Source organism: Odocoileus virginianus, chromosome 11 (genome assembly GCF_023699985.2).
Source record: "Odocoileus virginianus isolate 20LAN1187 ecotype Illinois chromosome 11, Ovbor_1.2, whole genome shotgun sequence".
Lineage (NCBI taxonomy): Eukaryota > Metazoa > Chordata > Mammalia > Artiodactyla > Cervidae > Odocoileus > Odocoileus virginianus.
In genome coordinates this window covers 42,945,224-42,955,373 of record NC_069684.1, presented here as the reverse complement: position 1 = coordinate 42,955,373, position 10,150 = coordinate 42,945,224, and the positions used below count along the sequence as shown (strand labels likewise).

General features: G+C 36.4%; 1 long non-coding RNA gene across 1 annotated transcript in view; it reads right to left on the bottom strand.

The window, feature by feature from the left end:
- Window positions 1-7,323: 7,323 nt before the first annotated feature.
- The window catches only part of LOC110125248 (uncharacterized), a 48,586-nt gene continuing 45,759 nt past the window's right edge, over window positions 7,324-10,150 (bottom strand). The window contains exon 3 of the long non-coding RNA XR_002310001.2: window positions 7,324-7,973. This is a non-coding gene — a long non-coding RNA (uncharacterized lncRNA). The remainder of the gene's footprint in view (window positions 7,974-10,150) is intronic.

Genomic DNA, 10,150 nt, shown 5'->3' with positions numbered 1-10,150 from the left:
ATAGATCTACACAAATTTAGTCAATGGATTTTAGACAAGGAAGAAAAGGCAATTCATTGGAGAAATAATAATCTTTTCAACAATTATTGAATAGTTTTGAAACAACTCAGCATACACACACAAAAAAAAATAAATCTAAACACAGACCTTATGCATTTCAAGATAAATTAACTCAAAATGTATCATAGGTGAAATGTAAGTTTGCAATATTATTAAACAGCTAGAGGATGACATAGAAGAAAAATCTAGATGATCTTGGGTTTGGAGATGATTTTATTTATTTTTTATTTTTTTAAGGAATAGCACCAAAGGCATGCTCCTTAAAAAGAAAAAAAAAAGCTTGAGTTCATTAAAATTTTAAAATTTTGTTCTGTGAAAGACCCTATCAAGAAAATGAGACGATAAGCCACAGATTAGAAGAAAATATTTTCCAAAGACATATCTGATAAAGGGCTGTTATCCAAAGCACATATAAGAAAGCAGACGACAATAAGAAAGCAAATTGCCTGATGACTTAGGCAAAAGATCTTAACAAATACTTCACCAAAGGAGATATACAAATGGAAAATAAACATAGGAAAAGATGCTCGACATCATACCTTATTCAGTTCAGTTCAGTTCAGTTGCTCAGTTGTGTCTGACTCTTTGTGACCCCATGAATCTCAGCACACCAGGCCTCCCTGTCCATCACCAACTCCCGGAATTTACTCAAACCCATGTCCATCGAGCTGATGATGCCATCCAGCCATCTCATCCTCTGTCGTCCCCTTCTCCTCCTGCCCCCAATCCCTCCCAGCATCAGGGTCTTTTCCAATGAGTCAACTCTTCGCATGAGGTGGCCAAAGTATTGGCATCAGTCCTTCCAATGAACACCCAGGACTGATCTCTTTAGGATGGACTGGTTGGATATCCTTGGAGTCCAAGGGACTCTCAAGAGTCTTCTCCAACACCACAGTTCAAAAGCATCAATTCTTCAGTGCTCAACTTTCTTCACAATCCAACTCTCACATCCATACATGATCACTGGAAAAACCATAGCCTTGACTAGATGGACCTTTGTTGGCAAAGTAATGTCTCTACTTTTTAATATGCTATCTAGGTTGGTCATAACTTTCCTTCCAAGGAGTAAGCATCTTTTAATTTCATGGCTGCAATCACCATCTGCAGTGATTTTGGAGCCCAGAAAAATAAAGTCTGACACTGTTTCCACTGTTTCCCCATCAATTTACCATGAAGTGATGGGACCAGATGCCATGATATTACTTTTCTGAATGTTGAGCTTTAAGCCAATTTTTTCACTCTGCTCTTTCACTTTTATCAAGAGGTTTTTTAGTTCCTCTTCATTTTCTGCCATAAGGGTGGTGTCATCTGCATATCTGAGGTTAGTGATATTTCTCCCGGCAATCTTGATTCCAGCTTGTGCTTCTTCCAGTCCAGTGTTTCTCATGATGTACTCTGCATATAAGTTAAATAAGCAGGGTGACAATATACAGCCTTGACATACTCCTTTTAAATGATATAGGGAATTTAAATGTCAGAAGCTACCTCTTACTTGATGTCTTTCTCGCTCTGCCAGCCAGACCATGAGGTTGCTAATTTCCCAAGGGAATGCTTATAGATGTTTTGGAGTATTCCTTTAGCCTTTTTTTTTTCCTCTCCATTTGCATGTTTTACATGTCTATCTTATTTTAAACATAGTTTGGTTTCAACAAGGCATACGAATCAGGATTGACCCAGGAGTTAGCAAACTCTTCAATGGAAAACACATTAACCTTTTTCCATGTAATACAGAGATCCTGATATTGCAGTGTGCAACATCCATAAAAAAACTAAACAATTGATGTGTTCTGATAAAACATTATTTACAAAACATGAGGTGGAGTGTCTAGATTAACCCTTGGTCTATGCTATTAGTATGGAATTATTATTATTAATAGTATCTAACATTTAGGGACAATATCTTTCCAGCAAAGCTCATTAGAATTCACCAATTAAAAAAAAATTCACCAATTAAAAAAAATTATTAAATGTAATTTTACATATTTGACTATAAGTACTAAAATACCAGGGCTTCCTAGGTGGCTCAGTGGTAAAGAATCTATCTGCAATGCAGGAGATGTGGGTTTGATCCTTGGGTCAGGAAGATCCCCTGGAGAAGGAAATGGCAACCCACTCCAGTGTTCTTGTCTGGAGAATTCTATAGACAGAGGAGTCTGGTCAGCTACAGTCCATGGGACCAGAAGATAATCAGACATGACTTAGCAACTACACAACACCAACACTCAAAGACCATGCCAAGGGACTTCCCTAGTGGTCCACTGGCTAAGAATCTGCCTGCCAAGGCAGAGGACACAGATTCGATCCCTGTTATGCCCGATGTCCGAATCCCCGAGCGGGAAGAGAGAAGGCCTCCAAGACAATGCAACTCGCAAAAAGGGAAGTTTATTGCTGACTTGAGTCAGGGCTCCTGCCGCATCCAACGCAGTGGTGCAGGGTCAGAGAGCCCCAAGCCCAAGCTGTTACACAAATTTATAGGGTGAGCACACACCGTTGATAGTTGGTTTAAGCGGATTGGTTACAAGTTTGCAAAGCAATTTCATTGGTCAAACACACTCAAAACTTTCACGTGCGCTGGACTTTCCCGGGGGTTTCCGCCCTGTTCCTAATTGGCAAACAGTGGTCAGTGTTAAGCTGATTGGTTGTATCCAGGTGGCCTGATAATCTTACCACCCAGAAGTAGGAAGGCCTACTCCTAATCTAAGCTGCCTGCCATGGCGTTACTTCTGCTCGCTTTATATCCCTTGTCTGGGAAGATCCCACATGCTGTAGGGGCAACTAAGCCCATGTGACACAACTACGGAACCCACAGTGTAGAGCCTATGAGCTGCAGCTAGAGGAAGCCAGTTCATGGCAACGAAAAACCAGCACAGCCAAATAAATAAATTAATAAATAAATAAATTAAAAAAAAAAAAAGACCATGCCAGTGAAATAGCTATTTTTCTATATAACTCCTGTATTCTGGAGAAAAAAAAGTAATTCTTTGCATTGTATCTCAATGTAAAGTTAAAAAAGAAAAAAAATCATGTTAAGGTTAAACACTCATTATTAGCAATTTTTGGAACAAAACAGCATCAGTTATTGTTTTAATTTGTTACTGAATAAGACTAGACCTTTTCCTAAGCTATGAGAAAAGCAAGATGTAAAGTTACACATTTTTATGTGAAAGTAAGCAGAAACAATGTCATAATCATGAAGAAAAGTGCCAGAGTCAAGATTTGTCCTCAGGCTGGGGAGTTCAACTAAAGAATATATTATGCAACTAAATATCCACTGAGTGTCAAGTTCCATACCTGTGCTGAGTTTATCATCAAAATATTTCCAGTATCTCTTGCTCAGGGACAGACTCTAGTTTGGACTTGGTTATGTTTAGTGTCCACCCCATCACACCTAAATTTTAGTATGGCCCTCTCTAGATAGAATACCAATGCACTGGATTAGTATTTCTAAAATACATCTCCAGTTGGCTTAAGTCTTCTATGAAAAAGTCTTCTGTAAGTTAAAAATATTTAGGAAAAGCAGTGTTAGCCACATTGTACTATGGGTTTCAGATTCTTTAATATAGTGATATATTAATACTATGATTTAAAAATACACAAATTTCCCAAGTTTATTGAAAATGGACACCCATGCTCCTTTTTCATAGAATAACTTTCAAAACTAGAATTTGGTTTAAAACACTCATTGTTCTCATTGTTCTTTCTTCAGAATTATCTTCTCTGTGAGCTTCCTTAGGGACCCTCTCTGCTGCATAGGGTGGCAGTCTATTATGTAATGTATTAACCAGAGTACAATGTTAATACTTGAAAGTGAGGTTCTATGTTTTATACATCCCAGGATTATTTGGGACTCCTGGAGATTCAATGTTCAATTTCAAGTAATGGATCAAGCTATGATAGTACAGATCATGTTGCAATGGGTTATGATACACATCTATGTGCTCATATGTGTGTGCTAAGTCACTTCAGTCGTGTCCAACTCTTTGTGACTCTATGGACCATAGCCTATCAGATTCCTCTGTCCATGAGTTCTGCAGGGAAGAATACTGGAGTGGGTTACCATGCCATCCTCCAGAGGATCTTCCCTACCCAGGGATGGAACCCACATCTTCTGCATTGCATGCAGATTCTTTACCACTAGTGCCACTTGGGAAGCTCTCTATATGTTCTTAGACACAGATAAATATCACTCACCAGAACATGAGTCTTGCTTATTCTTTTCTTCCTCCTATTTCTAAGACAGTATCTTATACATAGTAACATAGTAATAACTATTTTTATTGAAAGAAAGAATAACTTTATGAGTGAATGGCTTTAATGAGGAGATTTCTGATATTATGTCAGAAAGGTGGATGTATTTCTTTGGATCAGTAGAGGTTTTGGTGGCAATTTGAAAATAAGAGTATGAAGACCACTTTCACAGCACCCATCGATAGTACCTGTCAAACTCTGCTTAGAAACCCCATGAATGTGAACAGGCTACTCATTCAATTCATATTAGGTACTTTTTATTCTCTCTCTCTGTCCCTCTCCAATTTACCCTTTAATTATCCTGACCTTTAACATAAAAATGGATCCATGAACTACGTAATTTCCTTAATTTCATTTCCTTACTTGCATTATTGTCTGACAAGTTTTGGTCTACATGGCAAAAGAGAAGGAGCATGATTAGAGATTACACTAATAATTTATATATTATCTGAGTATTTTGTAGACATAGTATTTATTACCAGCTTCCACCATATTTCCAAGAAATTGATGAAAATAATGATAGAAGCACTGAGTCACTGAAATTCACTGACTGGCTGATCCTCCAAGCTAGTATGTGGTGGAACCTCTAGTGACATCCGTGGCATAGTTTCTTGTACTCCCTTTTAAAAGGTGCTTCTTTATAGTAAGTCACCTAATTAATAAGTAAGGAACATATAGTAGAAGATCTCTGCGTAATAAACAATGTTCTATTCCTTATGCATTTGATGAGATTCCTCAAAAAAAACCAAAAAAAAAAAAAAAACACACAGCAAGATAATGGCCCCTCATGCAAAAAGTCCCCTGGTCTAGATCTAGCATGAGAAATATTTTATCTATATTTTTAAGCTGAGACTTTCTGTTAGAAAAGATACTCCTGAGGTTTGCACAAAGTATGTGTAGTTCCTGCGAAAAATGCATAAACTTGTTTATACAAAGTCTTTCACTTTTTGCATGTCTCCAGCATTGCAATCATCAGAAAATTTAGTAGAAAAATAGTTGTAATAAATATGAGACAGCACTCTCACAAATATAAAAGAAAGGTACAGATATTCCAAAGAAATGGGCAAAAATTACAAAAGGCAATTTATAAAATATTTTCAATTTTACTAGTGGTCAAAGCATGGCTAAAATGATTGATGATACCCAGTATTGGTTAATTTAGAAAAGCATGTATTTTCATACCTGATTTGTGGGAGGGTAAGTTAAGTCTTATTTTGAACTTACTATAAGCCACAGTTTTGTATGTTACACACAAATATCCATACAGTGACTTTCATGTAACAAATTTGATTCTGTAGATCAGTGGAAAAGAGATGACCATTGAGAATTATCTTATGTGGCTTTATCTGTTGGTAAGCTTCATTTTCACATCTTTAGTCTTTGCATATCTTTTTGAGAAAGCAGTATGTATGATAGTAAGAGATTGTCTTGTGAAAACTTTCCGGAGGAAACTAATGCAAAGAGATACAGAGAAAAGTACAAAAAGTTCAAAGACGTGTCTATTCTTACTGCTCTGTGGTCTAGGGTTTAAAAAGAGACACTAACCTAGAGTCTATCAGTAGAGAGTAGAGAATATCTGACAGTTTAGGGTATTGGTTAAAAGCTTAAGTTGTGGAATATGGCACATCTGAGTTTGAATCTTCACTCTGTTAACCCTAAGCTTTGGAATTGTGAGTGGATTATGTAACATCTCCAATCCTTAATTTTCTCATCCATAAAATTTAGATGATAATTTTACTTAATTTTTAATATTGCTATTATTAAACAGATTAATGTCCTTGAGTGCTTAGCACAAAGCTTATATACACATTGCAAATCTACAGCCATTGAATGATATCAAAAAGACTGTGAACTGAAATGTGTGTAGGTTTATGTATCTGAGGAATGTATGGAAGAAGGCCCATCAATAGTGATTAAAGAGTTATCTTGGGAAGTGGGATTTTGGTGAATTTTCCTTAATTATTTTTTGTAGTGTCTGAATTTTTAAAAATAATGGTATTGTCTTCATCAGAAATATATAACAAAACTATTTAAAATAGGGAAAAAACTAATTATAATATGTGAAAAATTGCACTGAAAGTATGTTTCAAACAATAATAGTTGTTGTCATCTTTATTTTATTTTAAAAATTATTGACTGGAGTATAGGTTATTTACAACACTATGTTAGTTTCAGTTGTATAGCAAATGAATCAATTATATATACAAAACACTTTTTTTTTTTTTCAGATTCTCTCCCCCTATAGAATATTACAGAGGATTGAGTAGAGTCTCCTGTACTATACAATAGGTCTTTATTACCTATCTTAAATACAATAGTGTGTGTATGTCAATGCCAGTCTCCCTATTTATACCAATTCTTTGCGACCCCATGAATTGTACGGTCCATGGAATTCTCCAGGCCAGAGTACTTGAGTGGGTAGCCATTTCCTTCTCAAGGGGATCTTCCCAACCCAGGGATCAAACCCAGGTCTGCCACATTACAGGTGAATTCTTTACCAGCTGAGCCACCAAGGAAGCCCAAGAATATTGGAGTTGGCTTATTCCTTCTCCAGGGGATCTTTCCAAGCCAGGAATCAAACTGGGGTCTCCTGCATTGCAGGGGGATTCTTTGCCAGCTGAGCTACCAGGGAAGGCCAACCTTCCCCAATTCACCCATCAAAACCATTAATTTGTTTTCTACATCCATTACTCTACTTCTGTTTTGTAAATAAGTTCATTTGTACTTTAAAAAAAATTCTGCACATCACAAATAGCATATGATATTTGTCTTTCTAGGTATGACCTACTTTACTCAGTATGAACATCTGTAGGTCCATTCATGTTGCAACAAGTGGATAGCATTCATTCTCCTAAGGTTCCATTTTTTTTAAAGGACAAAAATGAAAGAGAGAAAACAAAGAACAAAATAATATCTTTAATTCTTGTCCTTTTTTTTTTAGTGCCAGGCATTATCCTAGACTCTGAGGAAATAAAAAAGATAATTCCAGGAAAAGGGTGCATAATTTAAAAAAAAAAGATAAATTCTTGTCTTATTAGAAGGTGCTAGGTCCTATTAATAAAAGTAGAGCAGCAATGAGAAATCAAGTGAGACCAGAATTGGTATATGTGTACAGTTTTAAACTGGGTGGTCAGGGAAAGCCATAATCAGAAAGAAATATTTGAGCAAAAAATTGAAGGGGTTGAGGGACTGAGCCTTGCTTATTTCTAAGGGAAGAAAATACCAGGTGAAGTAACTAGCAAGTGAAAAGACTTAAAGGCAGGAGCATCCTGACATGTCTGAAAAACAACAGGGAGATCATTGTGACTGCAGTGAAGAAACAAGGTGGGGAGAGGAGCAGAATATGATGTCAGAGAGTCAACAGGAGATGGGAGGATAGATTCTGGAGGGATTTGTAAATGCTTGTAAGTGTGTTATGTATTTAGAGTCTTTAGAGTTGTTATATCCTCACAATGAACTGACCCTTTTATCATTATATAAAAACATTCTGTCACTTTGTTATGGTTTTTGGCCTAAAGTCTATTTTGTCTGATATAAATACAGTTACTCCTGTTGCCTTTTGGTTTCCACTTTCATGGGAATATCTTTTCTTCCATTCCCTTACTCCGACTGATGTGTGCCCTTAAAGATGAAGTGAGTCTACTGTAGGCAGCATGTACTTGGACCTTTTAAAAAAAAAAAAAAATCCATTTAGTCACTCCACGCCTTTTGATTGGAGAATTTAATCCATCTACATTTAAAGTAATTATTGATACAATAAGGACTTACCATGTGCCTGGATCACATAGTTGCTCAGTTGTGCCTGACTCTTTGTAACCCTTTGGACTATAGCCTGCCAGGCTCCTCTGTCCACTGGATTTTTCAGGCAAGAATACTGGAATGGGTAGCTATTTCCTCCTCTAGGGGATCTTCCCTACCGAAGGATAGAATCCTCGTCTCCTGCATCTCCTGCATTGCAGGTGTATTCTTTACTGTTGAGCCACAAGGGAAGCCCATGTTCAACAATACACAGGGGGTAAAAAGACTTTGGAGTTCACTCATGAAAATACATTCCACTGAAGGAATTTTGAGCAGAAAACTAGCATATTGCTCACATTTTGAAATGATCACATTTGTTAGATTATAAATTTGCCAAAAGAAAGTAAGGGTGGAATAAAGAAATCTATTTTGGAGGCTATTCCATGGATCCACCAATAGAGGTGAAAAATGATGGTTGCTTAGACTTGGATCCCTTGGGGTAATGAGAAAGGTTTAAATTCTATTTTGAAGACAGAGAGACAACAGTATTTTCTGACAGATTTGTTGGGACTTGTAGGAGAAAGAGGAGTCAAAGATGAGAGAAATTTTTGCTATAATCTCTCAACTGGTTGTCAATCAATGTCCAAACATTAACAGATATATACTCATTTTGTACTAGGTTTCCAATTTTTATTGATTGCTTAATTATTCTCCATCAGAGACTAGTGCATGCTTTGAAAAACTTGAAATGAATAATTCATTCTCAGAGTTTAAGAAGCTCTATTTCAATATGCTAAGTAAGAATTCAGTCATGGGTCAAATTTTCTATGTGATTATAAACATGAGAGGAAGATATAGGCACAATATTCTGGCACAATGTTTAGGCACAATGTTTTTAGATGTTCATCCTTTACTTAATGTAAAATCATTTTAATTCTGGTCTTTTGAAAAGAACTCATTTATTCACAGACCATTTGGTGAATGACCACTATATAGCAGACATTTCACTAGTAGACAGACCTGAGGCAAACTGCCTACTTTCAAGGAGCTTGCCATCTGGTAGGAGATAGAAAAATGAAACTGAGTAGAGAATAAAATGAAATTAGTGGCTAGGAAGTTCCAAGAGAGCATAGAAGGAGGCATAGATAAATGTGTATAGATAATTCAGGAAAACTTGTAGGAAGAGGAGGAATTTACACATAATTATATAGGGATATGAAATGGTTATTCCAAATGAAGGAAACAAAAGTGGGGATTAGAAAAGAGGATGGCCCATTTGGTTGGTTAAACAGACATTTGTTAAGTCTAGAGGTTCAGGAGCAAAACGATGAGTGGTGAAATATGAGTCTTCAAGGAAAAGCAGTGTTAAATCTTGAACATTTTTATATAAGACAATATGAGATTTGAAATGAATCCTGTAAGCAATAGGAATTAGCAAAGAAGTTCTCAGCAGGAAGACAACTCGATTAGATTAAGGCTTTAGAATGATTATTCAGGTAATACTGAGGAAAACAGATTGGAAAGGGAGGGGACCCAAACCTGGGGAATCAGTTGGTCTACTGCAGGGGTCCTAACAAGGAAGGGGGAGGTCCTGCCTTGGACAGTGCAGAGAGAGAGAACATGGATACAACAGCTACATAGAAGGTATACTTAGTACAGCTTGGTTGAGAAAAATATGGGTGGCTGGGAATGAGTCTAAGATGATCTCAGCAATCTGTATTTGGGAACTGACTAGAAGATAAAGCCTTATTCAGTGTCACAGAGTAATAGGAAGAGAAACATTTTGAGTAGCAAAATGTGTTCAGAATTTAAGTACTGATGGTAGCCAGGTGGCAATAACTAAAAAGTTATTTGAAGCTCTGAATAGTTTGACTGGAAAATTAAATGCCATTGATGAATAATGCCTTAAAATGTAACCTATAATTTTATAAAAATACAGGAATTTGTTTTCATATCACTAATAGCAATGGCAAAAGCTTTTAGCTATACATATATTTCATGAGAATGTTATTTTCATATCCCTGAATAGTAATGACAAGACCTTTTAGCTTCACACATAATTAACACATGTGTTTTATAGATACCTATTAAACAAAACAAGACA